Genomic DNA, 24,084 nt, shown 5'->3' on the forward strand with positions numbered 1-24,084 from the left:
CCTTATAATATCAGAAGACTTGGAGGAAAGACCTCATTGTGTCAGGCAAACATCCTATGGAGGATTTAGAGAATGATATAGATAATATTCCGATAGGATGAGAAGCCATGCCTATATTACCATTGATTCTGATAGACTGAGCATCTCTATGATAATGATATAGCACCATCAACGTAAATGAAAGCTGGGATTATCATTTCATGTTTATTTTACCATTTAATCCTTAAAAGAGTTCTGTAAATTGTGGAGAGCAGGTATATAACAGTGGCCATTCCATGGCATATGCATGGAAGTAGACCTGAGCCCTCACAGCTTTTAGTGATATGTGTTCTAGCTGAGACACTTCCTATGGAAAGCCAAGTCTGTGCCCTGGAAAATTCTGGAGGAAGATGTTCAGTGTTGAAGAATTTTCCACTTTCAGGTGACATAGCAAATTGTGGGTAGTTCTCTACCTCATGAGAGTGGGTAGGGCTGCACCCCAGGTGTATCAGAGAGGAGTGGACCCTGAATCAGGAAGAGTTTGCCCCTGTCCTTTCTCCTGACTTTCTCTTCTTTCTTGAAGGCATATATGTGTGTGTGTGTGTGTGTGTGTGTGTGTGTGTGTGTGTGTGTGTGTATACACACACACATGTATATATATACATATTATATAGATCACTCTCTCTCTCTTTCTCTCTCTCTCTCTCTCTCTCTCTCTCTCTCTCTCACCAGTGCCTGCATGTGACAGCTAGTGCCAAGTATTGGCTAGAAGAGCACAAGCTTGGACCTTTGGCTGCCAGTTCTATTTTGTGTATCTTTCCCCAAGCATAGGTAACCAAAAAGAAACCCCGAGATAGACATATCTAGACTTAGAGGAAATTTTGTGATTTCAAAAGGTTGGGAGTTTCTGGGTCCATCTAAAGACCATCAAAAGAAGGTTTCCACAATTCTACTTTTCTTGGAATAGATGATCAGGAAGAAATGATGGGTCCAAGCCAGTCCTTAGACAGAAGACAGAGACCTTCAGAGAATTGTTTGGATATCACAGAGCTGAGATAAATGTGAAATAAAAATTCAGCAATCTCATGAAATGTCTCATATTTTGGACGTTTTAAATACCATCCTCACAATGGTAGTTATAATTACAGTTCCAAGCTTTAGTTGTTTTTTTTTAATTCCTTTTGCCAGTTTTTTGTACTTTTAGCATTTTATTTTGTGGAGTAAATACATAGCTATCCTAGAACTAATAAACAGTGCACATTGAGTATCTTTTTATTCTCTTTTGAGGAAATTCTAGACATGATTCAAACCTAAGTTTTGTTATTTTGCCCTGGGCTTCTGAGTTGGCACATTAAAAAAAACCCAGAATACAAGAGTAAAAGTCTGACCTTTTGCTTCAGAGACTCATCTTCCTCCCTCCTACCACTGCCCTCCCCCCCCCCCATCCAGAACAGAAGCCAGTCCCTGAATATGGGTCTAAAGTTAGGGTGTCCTGTAGAGGAAGACAGCAAGCACCCCATGGGCCTCGCATGTCTCCCAGTAGCTTTTACAGGTTGCTCTATACAACCCTATTTAGATACAAGGAAATGGAGATTTCAAAGAGTTGATGTCATTTGCACAAGGTCTTACAGTCAGCAAAAATGAAAACCAGATCAAGTGCTTTTCCCCTACACAGAGCTGCCTTAAACCATCTCTTGTAGCCTTTGCTGAGTTTTCTAGCAGGTGGTGCTGGAGGAAAAGGTTAAAAAGACTGCAAGCCCTTGACCTGATTTGTCAGACCACATTCCTTCCAACTGAATCTGAAGCTGTCAGGCCTGGGTGATGCAAAAGAACCCTTTTTGCCTAGCAAGAGCAGATGGGTATGATTTTGACTCCTGCCTATATTTTTGGGCTATTTCTAGATGCATAGAAAAATACTGAACTGCAGAACAGTGTTTAAACTCATGTTGCTTGCTCAGTGGTTTATAAAAGTTGGGCTCTTGCGGGTAGAACAGAAAACAAATTTAGATTAAATGAGACTTTCTAAGTAACATAGCTTCTTTCCATGAAGCCTGGTGTGAGGTGCTCTGAGGCTGAGCAGACTGTTCTTTGAGAATAACTGCTCATTTGAGTGAGATAAATGAACTCTCCAGGAGTCCCAGGGCATCACTGAATATGTTACCTTTTCCAATTAGGGTCTTTAAAGTAAGTACTGCCTCTTGATTCTGTGATTTTAAAATGACCTCCTCCTTTGGATTGGATATGATTTGATGGTAAGTAGAACCGGAAGATCTGTCTTGTCTGCCTAAATTCATATCAGCAAAGAATTGATTCAAAATAGCAGCTAAATAAAGAAGAATATAAATCTGTCATGTATGGTTGTGCAATGTGTCTCAGAAGGCGAGGTGACGTAAGTTGTATAATTGTCAGAAAAGGCAACAAAGCTGTGACAAGGCTTTCTTCCTAGCACCAAATTATAGTCTGTCCAAATAGAGAAAATTAAATTAGACTGGAGAGAAATTAAACCTCTTTCAATGGCGAGATTACTTTACCCCCAAAGAAGTTTTACTCTCAGGCAGTAGCATCTCCAAAAAATGACAACTGTATCTATCTGCCACAGAACTCATAAAACCATTCACAAAGTAATTCTTCTCCCTTCTCTCTAGTTTCAACCAAACTCAAAGGAAAGAGAGTCCAATCAGCACCAACAGATAATTTAGCATCAAAGCAGGTGACCAATCTTGTACCCATCAACGCTACCACAGTTCCTAGGTTGTTCAACATTTTATATTCACATTCGTATGACCATGAGAGGCAGTATGGTATAGTGGACAAAGACCAGGTCTTTGACTCAGGAAGACCTGGGGTCAAGTCTAACCACTGGCATGTAGCAGCTGTATGACCAGGGACAAGTCACTCAGATTCTCAGTGTTCCCAGGCTGCTCTCTAAGACTGTAAGTTTCAGGAGGATGCCAACCTGAATGCATAGAGATTTCCTCAACAAGAGTTCCTGTTCCAATGAAATGATAAGTTCAGTTCTTATTCCCTATCTTACTTGTGTTGTTTAGTCATTTCAGTCTTGTCTGACTCTGTCATGACCGCATTTGGGGTTTTCTTGGCAGGATATTGGAGTGGTCTGCTGCTTCCTTCTCCAACTCATTTTAAAGACGAGGAAATTGAGGCAAACAGGATTAAGTAACTTGCCCAAAGTCACAAGCTACTAAGTGTCTGAGGCTGGCTTTGAACTCAGGTCTTCCTGACTTCAGGGCCAGCCTTCTATCCACTGTGTCACCTAGTTGACCATATTTGTAGGATCATAGATTCAGAGCTGGAAGGAACCCCAGAGGTAATCTAAATCAACTGTCTCATTTTACAGCTGAGAAAACTGAGGTCCAGGAAGATTACAGGAGTTTTCCAGTGTTTACAAGTAGTGTCAGAGGTATGATTTGAACTCTGGTTCTCTTTTCTTTCAAATAGCAAGTCATTTACATGGAGTGACTGGATAGAGATCACATAAAGATCTACCTGACTGAAAAACGTCTTCCCTATGAACCTACTGAGATGAAAGAAAACTCTTCTTTAGAGGTTTATTCCTTCAGGTAAAGAATTTGCATTTCCAAGAGCACTCTGCTTTTTGGCATATATTACTATAGCTTTTTTTCGCATCAACTCTTTATTGAGGATTAGCTGTGATTGTACTGAATAGCTGAAAGCAAGGCTCTGTAGAAATGTAATAAACAAAGATGTGGACCAGGAGTTCAGGGAAGACAAGCTCGGGTTCAGGTTGTAGCGGTGGGTTCTTGCTCTCTTAGAGAACAAGGTAAAGTCATTTGAGGGCCTGAGGATCGGAGAAGGAAATGAAGAAAAGAAAGATATTTGGACAGCATCACAATTCTACTTGGGCCAGCTCTGAGTATTTGTAATTCCCCTATAAAGGACAGACACACCATGTTGTAACTCTATGGGGCAGCTCATGCTCTAGAGGTTCAGAGGTTCAGAAGACAGTAGAAGCTAATGACCACATTCTGCCACTGATAACAGGGATGTGCCCAGATTATCCAGTAATCTCTTTGGAGAGGAAGGCACTCCTTCTCTACCTTAACTGATATAATCAGGTAATCAGGAGGGATTGTTCACAAAGTGATTAACAGTAAAAGATGTTGGCACCTTTATCCCTTTGTAAGGTACAAATCTTTCAGGGTGAAGGGAGAAAAAGGTAAACTGGCTGAGCAAATGAACTGGTCATAACTCTAGGAGCTTTAGGGAAGCTAGATGACTCAGTGGAAAGAGTATGGAGCCTAGAGTCAAGAAGATTGAAAAACGACTGAACAGCAGCCACAATTTAAATAACTAAATCCTGGATGAATCTTGGTAGTTAGAGTGTGAGAGTAGGGGAGATTAAAAGCCAAGAGGTGTCTCTGGTGAAGATCCCAGGAGAGGAAGAAAATTCCTCCTCTCCTCAGTATTGGTCATGGAGCTTTGAAGGAGAGTTACTGAACCAGTGGACCAGCAGGAGTCACTGAATCTAGTGGGGAGCAGAGACATTCGCTCCATACCTTCACAAATATGGGTAGTCCCCTAGAGAGGAAGCAGACTCAAGGAGTTAACCCTGGCAATCTAGAGCCAAAATATGGAGAGCAGCCAAACTTAAGAGCTCTGCTAAGCAACTCAACCAACAGACATGCTGCATTTCCCAGAACTTTAGTACTAAGAGCTGTCCATTGTCTTTGCCACTCATCTGTCCTATATCTGTGCTTTGCTACCATTATGCCCCACTCAATTAGATTCAGTAAGCATTTATTAAGTGCCTGCCTACTACGTGCCAAGTACCATGCTAAGCACTGGGAATACAAAAAGAGGCAAAAGACAATTCCTGTCCTCTAGGAGTTTACACTCCAATGAGGGAGACAACATGCAAACAAATACATACACACATATGTATGTCAAAATGTACATAGGACAAATGGTTGTTGTCCTTCATTCTTGAAGAGGACCAAATGACATCACCATGATAAAGTGAAGTTCCAGCGTGTCCAAATGTGGCTGATCAGACCAATACAAGTTCGGAATGCTCTACCACGGGTTGGGCACAGATGATCCATTTGAATATTTGGGGTACACACTCAAAATTTGTGCATCCTATGTTTACTTTGTGCTGTCTCAATTCTGCTTTGCTTATAGAGCACAGCATCTTTTCTGATGTGGACACGCCATGCTGAGTGGTCCTGTGCCAGTGTCTTCCATGTTGCACAGTCAAATCCAAAGTTCTTGAGAGTGTCCTTGTATGGCTTATTCTGACCACTGTGTGATCATCTGCCCCATACTAGTTCTCCATAAAATAGTCTTTTTGGCAAGCATACATTTTGCATTCTACCAATGTGGCCAGCCAATCAGAGTTGTGCTCTCTGAAGCATAGTTTGAATGCTTGGCATTCAATGCTTCCTAAGACAGTTCAAATGGAAGTAATTTAGTTTCCTGACATGACACTGGTAGACTGTCCATGTTTCACAGGCATACAACGAGGTCAGCACAACAGCTCTGTAGACCTTCAGTTTGGTAGTCACTCATACCTCTTCTCTCCCAAACTTTTCTTCAGAGCCTCCCAAACACTAAGCTAGCTCTGGCAATGTGTGCACCAGCCTCATTGTCAATGTGTCCATCCCTGGAGAGTACACTAGCAAGGTAAGTGAACTTATCTACAGCATTCAAAATTTCTCCATTTGTTGTAACCAATGGTTCCATGGATGGATGGGGTGGTGGAGGCTGATGGAGCACCTATGTTTCCTTAGTGTTAATTGTTAGGCCAAAATTAGCACATGCAGCAGAATCAATCCATACTTTATTGCATCTCAGCTTCAGAGGCTGCACTGAGTGCACAATCATCTACAAATAGAAAATCATGCACCAGCTCTCCCTCCACTTTGGTCTTGGCTTGAAGCCTTTTCAAATTAAAGAATTTATCTTCAATGCAGTAGTTGACCTTGATGCCATGTTCATCCTCACTGAAAGCATTTGACAACATGGCTGAAAACATCATGCTGAAAAGCATGGGAGCAAGTACATAGCCCTGTTGTACTCCACTGGTGGCTGGGAAGACACGAGAGCATTGTCCACTATCCAGAACCCAGACAAGCATGTTATCATAAAATTGACGTACAATGCTGACAAACTTCTTCAGGCAACCAAATTTTAACATAATTTTCTATAAATTCTCATGACTAACAGTGTCAAAAGCCTTGGTCAGATCTACAAATGTTGCGTACAGATCTCTGTTCTGCTCCTGGCATTTCTCCTGGAGCTGTCGGACAGCAAACACCATATTGACTGTTCCTCAGCCCCTTCTGAAACCATACTGGCTCTCAGGTATACAGGAAATAATTAAAAGGAGGAAGATACTGCAACTAAAAGGAGTTCGATAAAGCTTTCTATAGAAGGTGAAATTTTAGGTGGAACTTAAAGAAATGTAAGAATGTTAATGGTCTGAGAGGAGTAGAGAGAGTGTTTCAAACATGGGGGACAGCTAGAGAAAATGCCCAGAGCTGAGAGATACCAGAGGCACTATGTATAATTGTAGAAGAATTCATTCCACGTTTCTAGTTACCTTGGGGTGAGGGCATAATGCTTTCTAACTATTGTTCTTTTGGAGCCATTGAAGTAAATAACTTTGTTAAGAATTGTCTGCTAGCTGATTATTAATGGAAAGTACAACAGTGGGGGCTCCTGAGACAGTGTTAGAAGCACAGATCTATTAGAAGTCAAAGTGACAGTTGTTTTCTGGTGATCCAAACTGCATGTGCAGAATGCAAGGTAGAGAAATGTCCCAGAGGTCATGTTATAGCATGAAGTATCCTTACTTCAAGGATATAATTTCCTTCTCCATTGATCTCCATCAATATAGAGTACAACCCTTCTATGACTTGGCATAATACTGTTGATAATGTTGTGCCCACCCAAGATAATAATCACTACCTTGTTAGCTTCACATTGAGGTCCGGTAGACCGTTGTCCAGATGACAATCTATTTCCATTCCTTCTTGACGCCTGGAAGTCTTTTCAACTTGGTACTGGCATAGCCTTTGAGAAGCCAGGGTCATGTTCATGCCCCAATGAGGCACCAAAATTATACTTTAATGAGAAAATCTCATCTTCTAAGAGGACAAGTATGTATGTGTATATGTGTGTGTGTATATCTGTGTCTGTGTGTGTGTATGTGTGTCTGTGTGTCTGTGTGAGAAAGAGACAGAGAGAGATCACCATCTTGACCTAACTCACTTGGTTGGCATAAGAAGTCATAAATTCTCTTTCCTAATAAATGATCAGTTAACAAAGCACTTTGTAAGTATAAAGAAGATTAAGGAGGAAAAAAGACTGAATTTAAGGACAGGTTTGCCAACTTCTATGCAGCTATTAAAGTCAATCAATAGGTATTTATTATGCACTCACTATCACATTAAGAGAAGTATAGGACTGGTCACATGAGCTCAATGGGTAGAGAAATACAGCTCAAGTTGAGCACTAGGGATGAATTTTGGAACCTCTCCTGATACTTGGTTCAAGAAAGAGCAGGTATGTAAGCTGGCTTCACAAAGTTTTTAGTGTTAGTGCACTTTTTATCAAATTGGCTCCATCTTTGGTGAGATTATGCTAAAATGAGTGGGAGAGTGAAAGAATGAGCAGCCAAGCAGATTCCTAAAAGCTTGCAGCAGCTCTATTTCATTGATTTAATTTTTCCCTCCTATTTCCCTCAGCATTATTGTCCGCAGATCCTGTATCTCTAGGGAGCAACATCAAAAGCTTGTGTTATGTGTCCATGTTACTTGGGAGTTTTTCTGTGTAGTCTCTCACCAGGTTCTAGGTTACTCCAAGTCAAGGACAATGAGGACATAAAAGCATTGACAAAATTGACAAAATACAGCCTCAACCTGAGTGTTCATCCATAACTGAGTCCAATCCCCTATTACTGGGAAAGGATGCCTGGTGGTGGCTTCTTGTGTGATAGCAGACACACGTAAAACAAACTATAATGTCTTTTTTTTATGATTCCCTTGTCTTCTTCCTCCCAAACCTTAAACATTGGGATTCCCCAAGAGTCTGCCTTCAGTCCTCTTATTTTCTCTTATTCAATTCTTTTTTTTATCAGAAATCTCATCCATTCCAATGGTAGCAGTAGTCACCTTTATGTGACTAACTTCCAACTCTACCTTCAACCCCAACCCTTCATCCAAGTCCTACACCTTTTCCAGTGGCTTTACCACATTACTTATGGGCACCTTTAAGCCAAGGGCTCTCACCCTAAATTAGACCTGAAAAAAAAATGTATCTGTGAAATTGAATTAGAGAATAAGGAAATAGGGTACCAATGATGTGGAATAGACAGCAAATGCATAAAGAATTCAAGAAATAAGAGATAAACGAATATTGAAATCATCAAGAAAAGTTATTAAGGAGAGTGGACTTCATTGAACCTTGAGAAATAGGTAAAAAAAATAAAAGTAAATGGGCAAGGGATGAACTGTTCCATAGGGATAGAGATGACATTCATTTATTACTATTCATCGATATATGGTACTTCCCCTTGAGGAAACCTTTCTCTACCAATCCAGGTGAGCATTTTTCCTACCACTTTTTTAACTAGAGTACTCAGAGTTTGAGGGATTTATATTTAATTGGCCACCTGTCAATTTGAATCAAAGGCAAGGCTTGAAGTCTTTCTGTCTCCAAAGTCAATTCATTATCCATTAGCCCACACTGCCTTTTGGATGACTTGTTTCATCCTTCTCTCCAATGCTGAATGTTGTCTGCTACCCTTGTCTAGGCATTGCTGGGCTCAGGAGGTAGGGAATGAGTCTGGCTATAGAACTTTGCTCCTGGAGAACAACAGTCAAAGCTAGCGTCACCTGTGAGCAAGTCTCCTTAACTGGTAACTCTAACCTTACCCAAAAGCAGGGGACAAACAAACATACAAACATTGGACCTTCTACTTTTTCCACAGGCAGTTTTATCAGCTTTTTCTCTCTGCCTCTCAGGGGCAGTGACATTTTCCTTGGTCTTCTACCTGACAAAAGAATAATGTCCAGGTTGAACAGAAGATGAAATGCAGAGAAGGCAAACTCCGTGCCAAAAAATTAGCATTTTCCTACCAGAAACAATCTGTGTAATCATGCATAACTAGGACAATGCTGGAGAAAGAAAATTGTATTCCTGGCACACAGCTATTCTATTACCAAATTCATAGTTAGTCAATCAGCACCTACATATTTGGGAAATGGAAGGTAAGGGCACGAGGCTGGCACAGAATAAACAACCAAATGTCCATGACCCTGTAGTCTGTTTTTATTGATAGGATGCTATTTGAATAAGAATAATAATCCTTTGCATTTATGTGATAGCTTTATGATCCAAAGGATTGTCACAGATATAATTCCATTTGTATCTCTAGAATACCTGTTTTAAGACAAACGCATCTTAGAAGACTAATACACTAAGAAATTATTAGTCATTAACTCCCTCGTGGGAATTAGGTTATTGATTAGCTTTCTACAATCGCCCTATTAAAGAAAGTAAGACAATCCAAGAGGTATGGAAACCACTGTAATTGGTTGGGGGAGGAGAGAGGGGGAGGGGGGAGGGGCAACTGAGGCGCTAAGGTGTTTGCATAGTGACAAAGATAGCATTTAAACCCAAGTCTCTCATCTAGGCTTCTTCCATCAAGTTCAGAGACAAGCTTTGAGATTCTAAGATCATCTCTGGGAAGGATCTTAGACGCTCAAGAGTCCAATCTTTCCATTTTATAGATTTAGTTCAATTAGACGAACAGTTACTAAGTATCTACTATATGCAAGATACCTGTGCTGGGTACAAAGACAAAAATGAAAGCAGTCCTTGTCCTCAAGGGTTTTCAGTCTGCTAGGGGATGTAGCATGTCTCCAGATAAATAAGCGAATGAATGAATGAACAGATGAAAAGACAGAAAAGTAAAATAAATGATGAAGGAATAAATGGAGGAATGGATAAATTAAAAAATGAGTGAATAGATAAATAGAAAGAATTATAAGATAAATAGCTGTATAGATGAATGTATGAATGAACAAATAAATGTAAGGTGATTTGAAGTGAGAACTTTAAAAACTAATGATGAGAGTACAACTAGGATTGGGTGAGGACTGATAAATTAAATGATACCTAAGATTAAGATTGTATGAATTTATCAAAGGATTATAGTTTTAGAGCTGCAGGGATTCTTAGAGAACAAATAGTCCAACTTTCTCATTTTACAGAAAAGGACACTGAGGCCCAGAGAGGTTAACTCAACATCACATAACAGAAGCTAAGAATTTTAAGAGGCAGGAATAGGAGTGAGTATATTCTAGGCATGAGGATAGCTTGTGTAAGTGTATGGAAGTGGGAGGTGGCAGGTTCAGTTTAAAGAGTTCCCTTCTTCTCCCTCTCCTTTTCCTTCTCTCCATCCCTCTTTCTGTTCCCTTCCCTCCCTATAAGTCCTGTTTTTAGATATCCATTCATTTTGGGGGTGAATTTCTGCCATACTATTGCATCTTTTGATTTATCATGTATTATTTTATTTTAATGGTGTGGATAAGGAAATGGAGACACAGATGAAGTAAAATGCCTCAGGTTACACAGATGGGAAGTAGCAAAGCTATACTTAAAAACCGGGTCCCCTGATGGCATTGTTCTCCAGTGCTTTTCCCATTATATCACTCTATCTGAATAGCAATCCTCTGTGCCAATATAGAACAGCTAGGACTAGACTCTGAATCATAATCCATTCTCTCGGGGAGAGCACTTCAGTTAAGAAATGGCTATACAATAAGACCTAATGGGAAATGTGGAAAAGTACCCCAACTTAAAAGTAGTTTTTCAGTTAAGAACATCACTTTACTTCCTTTTTATAGCCTACTTTACCCCCAAAGAGGACCCACATTACATCTAGAAAATGTGAACAACACCTGTGATACCTATCTCACGAGGCTAGTGTGCATTTAATGGGATAATGTTTTGTAAGACTTAAAGCCAAATATCAGTATAGATTTTTATCATTACAGAGCCCAATGCCTTTGTTTTACAGGAGAGGAAACTGAGGCTCAAGAAATGAAGGTCACACAAATAGCAAAGCTGGTCATAGAAACAACTCAATTTAATTCAGTAAGCATTTATTAAACTCCTGCTATGCGTGAGACATTTAAAAAAAGGCAAAAGAAAATCTCTTCCCTTGAAGAGATTACAAGATTTAGAGTCAGAATGGACCTTCAAGGTCATCTTTTCCAGCTCCCTCATTTTACAGATTAGAAAACTGGGGTTCAGAGAGGTTAAAGTGATTTTCCCAAGGACATGTGAATAGTAAGTGTCAGAGGCAGCACTTGAACCTGGGTCCCCAGACATCAGATACAGACTTGTCCTGCTCCCTGTATTGCTCCAGATTTGTCTCTATTGTGATGCATAGCCCAGAAGACATGGCCTTCAAAGATAAAGAGAGGTGGATTGTAAACTATTTATCAACTTGATCCAGGCTACAGTTTCCCTGGAGAGAGAAAGAGGCTTTTGGGAAAGAAAGTTCTACAGCTTGAGAATATGGTGAGGCAAATGTTGAGTGCTCTTGCAGAAGGGATAGGAGGTAAGACAGAACAAGGGGAATTCTGCAAACGAATGGAAGCAAACAGCTTTTTTAACCCAACTTCTGCCTAGTTCCTCCCTATCATGAGGGAGGAGATCATGCAAACTCTGGGGAGACCTACCTTTGGCAAGATACAGTATTTAATATTGCCCTGAGGTGACCCCAGCCAAGTACCCAAAAACGTATGTTTGTGGTGGGTTGAAGTGAAGTGAGGTGAGGTGGAAACAGGGCCAGGGAGCTTACTTACTTGGTCTTCTCTGGGACATGCTGGCTTAGGCTTTAGTAAGTTCATGGCTAGAGCTTCCTGCAGCACCTACACACACACACATACACACACACACACACAACACACATATACACAATACAGACACAACGGCACAAAGGCATACATATATATGTACACGATACACACATAAACACATATACACACAAACAATACATGCATATATGCACATAAACACACATTTACAATATAGACAATACACATATACAATATATGTACATACACAAACACCCATACACCAAAACATACGCATACATACATACTACATGCATATACACACATAAACACATATCCACAATACATACACGTATCCAATATATATATATATATACATGCATAAACACACATACACCAAAACATACACACACACATACACACCTCAAGGAGGTCATTAGTCATACTTATTGTTGCAACCAAAGAGGTTTTTTTGGGGATGGTAAGTGGCTCCTTCTCCAACTGGTATCCCCCCACCCTCATTGATCAATCAATCATCATGTTCATTAAGTACTCACTTTGTGCCAACCATTGTGTAGGCACTAGGGACACTAAGAAGTGAATGGGGGGAGGACCCAGTCTTTGCCCTCAAAGAGGTCAGATTTTAATGGTAGATAAAGTATATTGTTGTTTTTCTGTCCTTTTTGAAAAGGACCCATGACATCATGGGGAAATGACTTGCACATGAATTCGATTTAAATGAAGCAGAATTGCACCAAGTTATCATCCTCACTCTCTCTTCCAGAGTCATTGGAATTCAGCGTCAAGACAAAAGTTAGGACAACTGGCGATGGCCCGGGATGCAGTGGATGACCTTGGCATCTTGGACCTTAGCATCTTGGACATCTGGCCAAGCTCTAAGCACTTCACAGTGCCAGCTTTGGCCACATTTCTGGCCAATGGAACAAATTGTTCTCTCCTTTCCATTTCTTTGAGGTAAGACTTCCTGTGCTTGGGGTAGACATCCCCCTAACTCACTGATGAGTTTGTGTTGGTTACCCTGAACCTGGTTTAACTAGCATGCTGAGTTGATTTTACCAGGATGTGGCTGCTGATGTTACAGCTCCTTGGAGTCACAGGTGAGAGTTGGGGAAAGGTGAATACCAAAGGTGGATGAACAACCTTGAGATGGGCTTAAGAACCCTCACCCCAGAGGTGCTAGCTGTCTTTGAAAACCCCATACACCCCATAGAGAATTAAGTAAATAAGTATAGATGAGATGTATTTTTAGAGTAAATGCAACATAACTTTTGAGAGTAGGGCTTTACAGAGCAGCTGATAGGATTGGGAAGGACCTCCTGTAGAATCTGAGCTGAGCCTTGAAGGAGGGCAGGCATACTAAGAGATAGAAAATTCCAGAACAAAAACAAAACCGCCCAGCCCCTCTGTATCTCACACCGTCTTACACTGAGTAGAATCTTAGTGAATTGGATCAAATTTAAAGGCAAGAGAGGGTAGACGGTGAGCGCTGGCAATTTTTTAAAAAATTGTGCAGCGAATCATTTTATAAAGTCAAAGTAAAAGGAAGGGGTTTGATCTCTAAAGTCCTGTCCATATCCAAATCTGAGGCTTTAAAGGGAAAAAATAAAAGAAACTATCCCTCCACTTAAGTCAGAATCAAAGAATATTAGAGCAGTTAGGGATTTTAGTGAGGTGGCACTGTGCAGTGGTACAAGCATTAAACTTGTCAAAGGTCCTAGATTCAAATTCCAGTTCTTTCCTTTGCTACCTGTGCTATTTTGGGGTAAATGACCTAACTTTAGGGTCTTAGTTTACTCATCCATTAAATGAGGAGAATAAATATTTAATCCATATCTATGAACCCTTCTAACTAGAAATAATGCTATGACCATCTATTTGAAATGAACTTCCAATCCCCCATTTTACAGATAAGGCAGCTGAGGCTAAAAGATGTGAAATGTTCGTCATTTATAAAGTGAGATTTTCAAATTTCATGTTTGAGGAGGTGACTCTCCCCTCTTATTCATCCTTTAAGAAGCAGAAGAGAAATGGCAGATAAACTCACCTAACAGAAAAACAAAAGAAAGGAGCTATGTAGTGAAATCCTGGACTCACCCTTCCAGTATGAGGCCAGCTATGCATCCTTCTGATAGTTCAAGGAACACTGCTAAGTGGTTGAAGGTGTTTTTCTCTAAATTTATTCTCTCAAGCCCCCATTCTGATATATTCCCTAATATCAGCTGCCCATAATTAGTTCCCCTGTATCTTGTAATTGACATCAATTATGTATTAGAAAGGAATATTCAATGTGAAATTTTAAAGAGAATGGAAGTTCTAAAACATTCCCCAGCCAACACCAAGTGTCATAGTCTCCCCTCTTATCACCTTGGTCCCTAGAGAGAGTTAGCTCAAACCTAAAGCACTTAATAGAAAGCATTCGCCCCACTGAGTTTACTTCCAAATGCAGTCAGTGTGGCCTAAGGATGAAATGCTCAAGGAAACTTGAGTCTCAGTTCCTGAAGATTCATGATGGAAAATGCTATCCACATCCAGAGAAAGAACTATGGATTTTGAACGCAGATCGAAACATACTATTTTTCCTTTTTTGTTGGTTTTTGTTTTTGAGGTTTTTCCCTTTTATTCTATTTCTTTTTTCGCAACATGACTAATTTGGAAATATGGTTAACATGATTGCACATATATAGCTTATATCAGATTGCTTGCCATTTTGGGGAGTGAGGAAGGAAAAGAGGTAGAAAAATTTGGAACTCAAAATCTTATAAAAGTGAATGTTGAAAACTATCTTTAAATATAATTAAAAAATAAAATACCATTTACAAAAGAGAAAGGAAGAGAGAGAAAGAGAAAAAGCAAGAATGGGAGGAAGGAAGGAAGGAAGGAAGGAAGGAAGGAAGGAAGGAAGGAAGGAAGGAAGGAAGGAAGGAAGGAAGGAAGGAAGAAAACTGAGTCTCAGCAATTCATCAGAACCTCTGTTGCCATTGCTGAGTTTCTGACAAATCCTGGCATAAACTTCAGCTCCTACACCTTTGGTGACTTGGCATTCCAGACTCTTAAAGCTCACAAGGTCATAATTTTCTCCAATACTCTTTCACCTAAAATTAAGAGACTTGTATTTATAGGCCACAGATATGTGGGGAAGGCACAAGCCTCTTCCTGTACAAAGGGTGATAGCCTATTTCTCACTCTAATGTGGCAAGAAGGGGAGGGGGGGAGAAATTTACTTTGACTGCTTCATTGGAACTGGGGTGTTTTTTAATGCACCCCAGTTCCAGTTCAGCAGCCAGTCAAAAGTCTGCCTCTTTACCACATGGGTAGTGTAACAGAACCAGTTAGAGAATGTCTGCACACACTCCAAAATCCACAATAGACATGGGAGTTATATCAGTGACATACACCACGTATCCTCATAATAGCTGGGTCTGAGTTTATTGATCAGTCACAGTCTCCTCCTGTTACAGCTAGAAAATTGATGAACAGAATTTATAGGTAACAGATGTAAAAAGTGTTTTGAAGAATTAGTCTTAGATCTCCTTTCCTCCCTCCCTCTTCTCTCTCCTTCCTTTTTTCCTCCCTTTCTTCCTCCTTTCTCTTTCTTTCCTTATTTCTTTCCTTGCATTCTATCTTTTTTCTTTGCTTCCTTCCTTCCTTTTCTTTCTTTCTCCCTTCCTTTCTTTATTTTTCTCCTTATCTCCTCCAGACTGTAAAAGTAGTAGCTTTAGACCTACTCCAACTCAGAACTCCCAACTCAAGGGACCCACCTGTCTCAAACTCTCCTGTAGTAAGGACTACCATACCTGACTTTTGCCTTAGATTTCAACATTATTCTACCTACTTGTCTTTCGTAAAGAGGGAAACAAGAATTTCTAGCTTGGAGTGGGCACAGAGAAATGATTAAGCAGGCAAAAATAATCATTACTATTTCTTTTAAGTATAAAAATGGGAACCCAGAGTCTTACTCATATTTTCCAAGTTAATTATGTGTCAGATATGATCAATAATGTTATAATCAATTAACATTAAAAATGAAACACATTTGTCTGGGGAAAAAGGCCCTAAAACAAGTCTGAGACAAATGGACGTGTTCAGAATCATTTTTTCGCTGTTAATTTGTTAAGCATATTTTAAGAACACTCTCATTTCTGGATTTTAGCTTTATAAAAGTGAGATGATACCCCTCAAATCTCATCTATCTCTGGTTGTCTATCTGCATCTATACATGTATGAATATACATGCATATATATGAATGACTACATATATAAGTATTTGTGTTTTTATGTGTGTGCATACTTAATGAAAATGTACCAGGTTCTAGATCCTAAAAAAAAGAAGAGATCAGTAACTGATGCAGAATAAAGTGAACAGAACCATGATAACATTGTTTACAGTAACAGCAATAGTATATGATGATCAACTGTGAATGACGTGGCAATTCTCAACAATACGAAGACTTAAGACAATTTCAAAGGACATATGTTGAGAAGTGTGATCTGCTCCAGAGAAACAACTGATAGAGTCTGAATGCACATCAAAGAATATTATTTTTCACATTCTTTGTGTGTGTGGTGATTAGTCTGTGTCTTCTTTTACAATATGACTGATATAAAAATGATTTCCATGATTGTACATATATATATACATATATATATGTATATATATATGTAATGTATAGTAAATTGCTTACCATCACAGGGAGGGAGGAGAGGATGGACAAAGGGAGGTTATTTGGAACTCAAAATTTAAAAAAATGTTGAAAATTATTTTTACTTGGAAGAAGAAGAAGGAGTAGGAGGAGAAGGAGGAGGAGGAGAAGTAAAAGAAGGAAGAGAAGGAAAAGAAGAAGGACAAGAAGGAGAAGAAAAAGGAGGAGGAGGAGAAGGAGGAGGAGGAGGAGGAGGAGATCTGATTCATCTTCATTTGGAAACCTCAGTTTCAAAACGTCAGTGTGCCTGACGTTGCTAATGACAGCGTGAAGGCAGCGTGTGCTGAGCTGAGGCTCAAAATGCATTGTAAAATTCTTGTGTTTCTTTCATAATGCAGGGTCATCTTTCTGATAGCAAAAGACATCGCTGAACGTTCAGGCATGTCTAACTCTACATCCTTGAAAGGCTGAAAATAAAATAATAATTTTAGAATAGAAGAAAGAAAAAGTCTGCTTTTAAATCAATTCAGTAATTCAACTGATAAACATTTATTAGGCATCTATAAAGTGTAACGTCCTGTCCAGGTGTGGGGATTAAAAAGACATAATAAAATAATTTTTAGTCTCAAGTAGTTTACCCTCTACTGAGATGATACAACATGTGCACAAGTAATTAAGTACAAAATAAAATTTAAAGGCAGTTTTAAGAAAGAGAAAGCCTCAATAATTAGGGCAGGGGTGGGAGTGGGAAATGATCAGGAAACAGCTCATATAGTAGGAGGTAGCTAAAACATCCTACTATTTCAATAAATAAGGTAGGGATTCTACAAGTTAGAGAGTAAAGAGGGTGTACGTTTCAGACAGGGAACACGTGCAAAATCAGGGCGGCTGGAGACGGGCTATCACATGTGGGAACTGCTAGCATCTATCTAATGAAACAAATTGGGGAATCTAAATAAGAGGTCAGGTACATTGTCTACACAGACATTCATTTGTTCACATTATAGGATTTTTTCTAAACTTTGCTTGGTCTGTCTCAGAGATACCAGGCACCTCAATATATGGGGTACTAAAGAAAAGCATAGAATGAATCTTCATCTGTTTGTTGAGCCTTTATGATGCTTTACAATTTGAAGGCCAGCTCAGGAGAGTAAAGCCAAGAATCCAGGTCATGAACAAACTCAATGGAAACCTTGTTTATATATATATATGTGTGTGTGTGTGTGTGTGTGTGTGTGTGTGTGTGTGTGTGCATATATGTATATATATGTGTGTTTATGTGTCTATATATAGAGAGAGAGATATATATGTGTGTTTGTGTATAAATATATACATGTATATGTATATATACCCAAATTTGCATTCCCTGCTTTCTGAAGATCTTAACTGAAGAAACTACAGTTATCAAGTGATGGAGTCACCCTTTGGAAAAGTTTCGTGTGTGTGTGTGTGTGTGTGTGTGTGTGTGTGTGTGTGTGTTTGTCCTTCATTGCTGAAGAAGACCACGCCATCAGAGAAATGGTGACATGACTTGCACTTGACTTTCTTTTGAGTGAAGGAGAGCTGTGCTGCTCACCAGCCTCACTTCTCCTCCAGAGCCATCTGAATCCAGTGACCAGATATTCATCAGGATGACTGGAGATGACCCAGGATGAGGCAACTGGGGTTAAGTGACTTGCCCAAGGTCATGCAGCTAGTGAGTGTCAAGTGTCTGAGGTGAGATTTGAACTCAGGTGCTCCTGACTCCTGCACTGGTGCTCTATCCACTGCACTGCCTAGCTGCCCCTGGGAAAGTTTCTTAGACCTCAGCTGAAGTCAAGAGAATGAGCTCAATAAATTTGCAAAGATAGCCATGAAAAGGAGCCAGACTCTCTCCACTTCCTTTTCTCCCACTTTTTGTCCCCTCAAAAAATAACAAGACTTAAAGAACCCAATGTATGAATGTAGAAGATGAAGTAATCGATAACACCTCGATTTCCCATCAGTCACTAATCTGAAACACTTGGGAATTGAGAAATATCCAGTAAAATATCCCTGATATATCAGAAGTGGAATCCTTCCTAGACATAAAAAAAGGCTGAAAATCATTTCTGTTGGCATTGTTATCCCCATGAGTCACTGCAGAGATGCTAACATCCTCATAAGTCATCTGGGGTTCTGTAACCTCTACAAACTTATTTGGTACACCAGGGTCTTGTTTGGTTAATTGGTCAAGATGCAACTTAAGATGTAAGATCCAAAGATCTGGAGTTCCTCTTTCTCCCTGCCCCTGTCCAACATTCTCAGTCTTCCTGAGGTCTTAGCTAGATGTAATGAGTAGTCTAAAATAAACATCATTAGGATATTTAAGTTTGATATTGTCCCTTAATTCTCTATTGTGGTCACTGATTTTCCATAACAATCACTAATTTGAAAGAACATTAACTATTAAGTGCTAAGAAATGAAATGTATATGAAAAGATCAATTCTTCCTTTCATTAAAAAAACCCTGTGAACAAAGGATAGAATTAAATCTACATCATTGATATAGGTCTATGTATATATGTTTGTGCATGTGTGTGTATATATATATGTGTGTGTATGCATATACATATATACATATGCAAACACATATATGTATAGTTCTGTTTAGAAATGTTTTACTGTTTCTTAATGTCTCATGGTTCTCATACAATGACCATTATTCATAAGGATATTATCCTGTGTGAAAACACAAATTTCATTTTTATCTGTTTTCCATTAATATTAAGTAACACTTTAAAAAGACAGAAGTTTCTATGCAGTCTTGCGATGTCTTTTTCAAGGGTAACTACTCTGCCCAAGATCTAAAAATCTGAAAAGTTTCCCTGAAACCCATAAAACTAGAATTTTCTTTTAGATCCCAGTGACACTTAAAACAGATGACTTCAGTTCATTGCATGCCAATATGGACCACAAGACTTCTTAAAAATAATAGGCATTATGAAAAATGTATATATTTAAATATAATAAAATACTTGGTTATATTCCTAGTACCATAGAATTTTATATATCATAGCACTTGGGTGAGTCACTGCTGCTATTATTATGATTGATGGTAACATGCCAAAGGCATGTGTGAGTTGCACATCAGCCTCCCACCTCCTCTCCCCTGCAAAATCACTTGTAGATCCTGCTAGACAAGATACCCTTGGTTCAGTGTGCTCTTTGGGTTCATCACTATTGAAAACAATACCTCATGAGCCCCTTTTGGTGTGTTTATCTTTGTCCTTTATGCTGGAAATACAATTAAAACAAAGGCACTCAATGCAACAGCGTATTATGAAAAGTAGCAATAGAATGAAATATTTCCCCCTAAACTTGGAAAATGCTCTCCCACTAATATACATACCATCAATGGAACGGGTAAACAAACGAGGAGCATGTGTGGAGAAGTAAGTATGTAGGGCATTTGATGCCGTTTCTCTGTTCCAAGAGAAAGTATCTCCCACTGGTCTTGTGTGGGATACAGTCTCTGCCAGTTGTATAGTTTCTGCTAAACACTGTTGCTGGCCTCCTGTGATAACAGCCTCAGGACTCTGCTGAGCCCTTGATCATCACTGCCAAACATGGTAACACTGGGCATGAGGTTGGAGAGTTTCTCTCTCTTTCTAGCTTCTGGTTATACTGTGGTCCTGCCTCATTCAATAAAAGAAGAAGAGTAGATTGTCACCTCTGTTTGAGGCTCTGTCACCTCTGTCATCACAGACTTTAGCTCTTTTAGAAAGGCAGGGATCTTACATACCCACTTATCAGACCTAGGGGGAAAAATTAGCTGCTTTTTCACATCTAATAAGGGGTATCCTCAGAGTTTTGACTCTAATTGAAATTTCCTCTCCAAAAAGAAAATACTTACCTTCCAAGAATCAGGCTCTTTTGAAACATAGAGCAAATATCTTGTCACCTATTGCTCATAGTTAATCTTTTTTTTTACTTTAACTTCCATCTGACCAAAGGCAACGTCTCTATCCCAACCCTGACTTAGGGTTGTAATGCACCTGTAACTCCCACTTAATATCTGCTTTCCAAATTGCACCTTCACAGAAACTTTTTTTGTCTAATTTTTTAAAAATTTATCTTTAAAAACTGAATCTTTTTATCTTACCTAGGCTGTAAATGCAGGAATTACTCACAGGTCCAGTTGCACTTTGATCAGCAATGGAGTTTTGATTTGACCTTGGGTAAGTTCATCCCTTTTTAAGTAATCCGATGACTCCCCACTTCTGGTGGGGGTAGGGGTTGGGGTTGGAGTCAGGGACACCCTATTAATGCCGAACCTAGTGCAAACACTTGATCAGCGTAACCCCCTACAGCTCAGAACCCCCGAGCTCAAACATCTGCCAGCCTCAGTCTCAGCAGCAGATATTGCAGTCATGAACCACAGAGCTCTGAATCTTCAGAAACATGAGAGCTTCTATTTTCTGTTTGTCTCAGTTTCCTTAACTGTAAAATGGGCATAATAATAGAACTTACCTCTCAGGGCTGTTGTGAGGATTGCATGTGATAATAGTTGTAAGGAGCTTAGCACAGTGCCTAGCACATAGTAGGTCCAATAGAAATATTAGCTATAATGGTTGTTGTTTTCAACAAACCACTACAGAGGCTGTCTGGATCTGACATCTGATATTTTTTTCTCAAGTCTGAGATTCTCTCTTGGCCTCCCATGAAAATCAACATGAAGGAAAAGTCAAAGAAACAAATATTCATACATGGAACCATTTCAAGGCATTGCAGTCTATCCAATTCTTCATGACCACCTCCCCTTCCCGCACCACCCACATCATGCCTCTATTATGCCTGTCTGCCCAGAAGTATGGTTTTCTGGGCTGTCGGCCATCCCTTATAAATTCATTTCTAGCAGTTCCTTAATAAAACAGGAATATCTATAGAGTCCCTATGATAATTTTTAAAGGATGCCCAAGTTTTTATAACTAGAAGAGTTTATCTGCAAACCATGAAAGTAGATTTTTCCTTAAGTCTTCTTCCATTATTCAATTATTTCATATGGGGTCCCAGTAGTATTTGGGAAAACAGATGACTTCAGCGCATTGTAGGCAACTATGACCCATAATGTCTGTTGGAAAATGATAGGTATTATAAGAATACATAAATTTATATAATACAATAAAATAAGATCTGTAATACTTCCCATGCTTCAGGATTTTATATGCCAAAGAACCTGAGTGAGTCACTGATGCTATTATAATAATTGAGGGTAGTATGACAATTTTTTTAATAAAAGCAGTTTTCCAAATCCCACCACCAAAATTTCCATGTAAATGTTGGTGACAAAAATGCAACTAACTAGAGGTAGCAGATGGGCAGTAGGGGGTGACCTTTTCTAGTAGAGCTTTCCTTTCATGTACCAAGCACTAGTAAGTAAAATTCAATGCAATTCAACAAAACATTAATTAACAATTCAATTTTGTTCAACAAGCATTTATTCGGTGCTATTAGGCACTGGGGATACAATGAGAGAATGCAGTAGTCCTTGTTTTTAAAGGAGCTCACATGTTACAGGAAAGATATATCTACGTGAGTAAATAAAAATATGTACGAGGTATGTATTTTTGTTTCATCAGTTTATAGAAGCCCTCTTGCATTTCTACGAATTCTTTATATCCATCATGCCTTAAAGGACAGCAACATGATCTATCACATTCATTTACCACATTTTATTCAGCTGTTCCTCAACTGATGGGCACCCACTTGGTTTCTAGATTTTTGCTATTGTTAATGTTGCTATGAATATTTTGTCTTACATGGGATATTTCTTTTTGCTTCTCTTTCCATTTCAGCAGTACCTTCCTATAATCAAAAGGAAGCAAACACATTAACATTAATTCACATGCAAGAATCCCAGAGTTGCAGATGCTTGCAGAGAGTGATTTATACTTAATGGCAGTATCAAAAAAGAGTGGAATATCTTTGTTTTGTATTAATGACATGATTCCATTTATAAAGGAGAGACACAGAGGCAGAGAAACAGAGAAAGATGGAGAGATAGAAAGATAGAGAGGCACAGACAAAGGGGGGTAGGGAAAGAGAGAAAGAAGAGAGAAGAGGGAGAGGCAGAGAGACTGACACAGTGACATAGGCAGAGAGAGAAAGAATTAAGAAATTACTAAGATAACTATGTTCTAGGCACATGTATCTAGTGATACAGATACATGAAAAAAAAGACAGTCTTCCTCAAAGCTTACATTCTAATGGGGAAGACAGTAATGAGGAGCAGAATATGAGGTATGAGTGTGGAGAGTACGGTATAGAGACAGCTAAGAAGTGAAATGGAGGCTTGGTTCCCAGAAAGACATACTAAAATTGCCCCTTTCCAAGCCAGACTTCCCAGAGGCAGGCTCTGAGGTTCAGTTGAGAAATGAGGGGGGAGAAGGAAATGAAAGATACCTAAAGTGCAAGCAGCATGGTGTGGAAACGGGTGTGTAGTGTAGATTCCTATAACAGTGATTTCTCAATCAAAATTCAGTGAAGCCTCATAAAGAAAACACTGAATTCAGAGTCAGAACATATGAATTTGATTCTCAGACCTGATGCTGTGTGATTCTGGGAAAATCACGTAGCTTTTTTGGGTTAGAGAAGTGGGGAACTCTTATGATTCTATTGTCTTATATAATTTGTTATGCCAAATTTACATTCAATAAATATTCCTTTTGGATAGTGATAATTATGTCAATAAGTAGTATCTGAAAATGATGGCACAATATATGGTGCCCCTTCAGATAATCCACAGAATGTAGCTGCTTTAAAAAAAAATCTGCAGTTACTTATTATCCAGGTTTATTATTGTAAAAGTCCCATTTACTTTGGATAATGGAGGCTGTACTAAAGACTGTTACATGATTTGCATTTGATTTGGACTGGAAAGTCCTAGAATGACATCCCCCCTTCTTTCTTTTACCACTGATTATTCACATTATCGAGTGACAGGACAAAAGTTCTAACAATGGAATCCTGGACTTCAGCCAGTCGTCAGGCATTGAGGCTGTTCTCGGTGTTTTGCTGGGTCAGTCACATGCTAAAAATGGCTCCCAAGATATCAAAGCTAGTACCTTCCTGCGGGCTGAAATAAGGCAGTGAAGTAGAACATGGACTGGATAAAAAGCTCTCAAGGTTATCGAAACTGATTGAGGAACCACTAATACAGCCATCAACAGCTGGAAAATGATAGTCATGGATGTGCCATGGTCATGTGTAAAAGAAATGGGAACCTTAGTTTGAATAAAGATATCCTGTTATATTCTAAGGCAAACAACAAGGAACACTCACCAAGAGTAAGAAGCAGCTGTCACATGGCATTTCCAGGGCCAGGCTAAATGAGGAATTAATAACAAGTGCAGTTCCCCTTTATTTAGCACTTTAAGGTCTTCAAATCACTTTATGTACATTATCTTATGTAAGGTTAACAACAACCCTGTGAGATGGATGTTGTTATAACCTCCTCTTCACCTTCTGGCTTTGTTGCCTTGTTGCCATGGAGATGGAGGATATGAAAAGTGAGTATGGCAGCCGAGCAGTCATTTTTGTTCATAGTTTTCAAATGTCCATGATGCTGAACTTGA

The sequence above is a fragment of the Notamacropus eugenii genome, chromosome 6 (assembly GCF_028372415.1).
Source record: "Notamacropus eugenii isolate mMacEug1 chromosome 6, mMacEug1.pri_v2, whole genome shotgun sequence".
In the NCBI taxonomy this organism is placed as follows: domain Eukaryota; kingdom Metazoa; phylum Chordata; class Mammalia; order Diprotodontia; family Macropodidae; genus Notamacropus; species Notamacropus eugenii.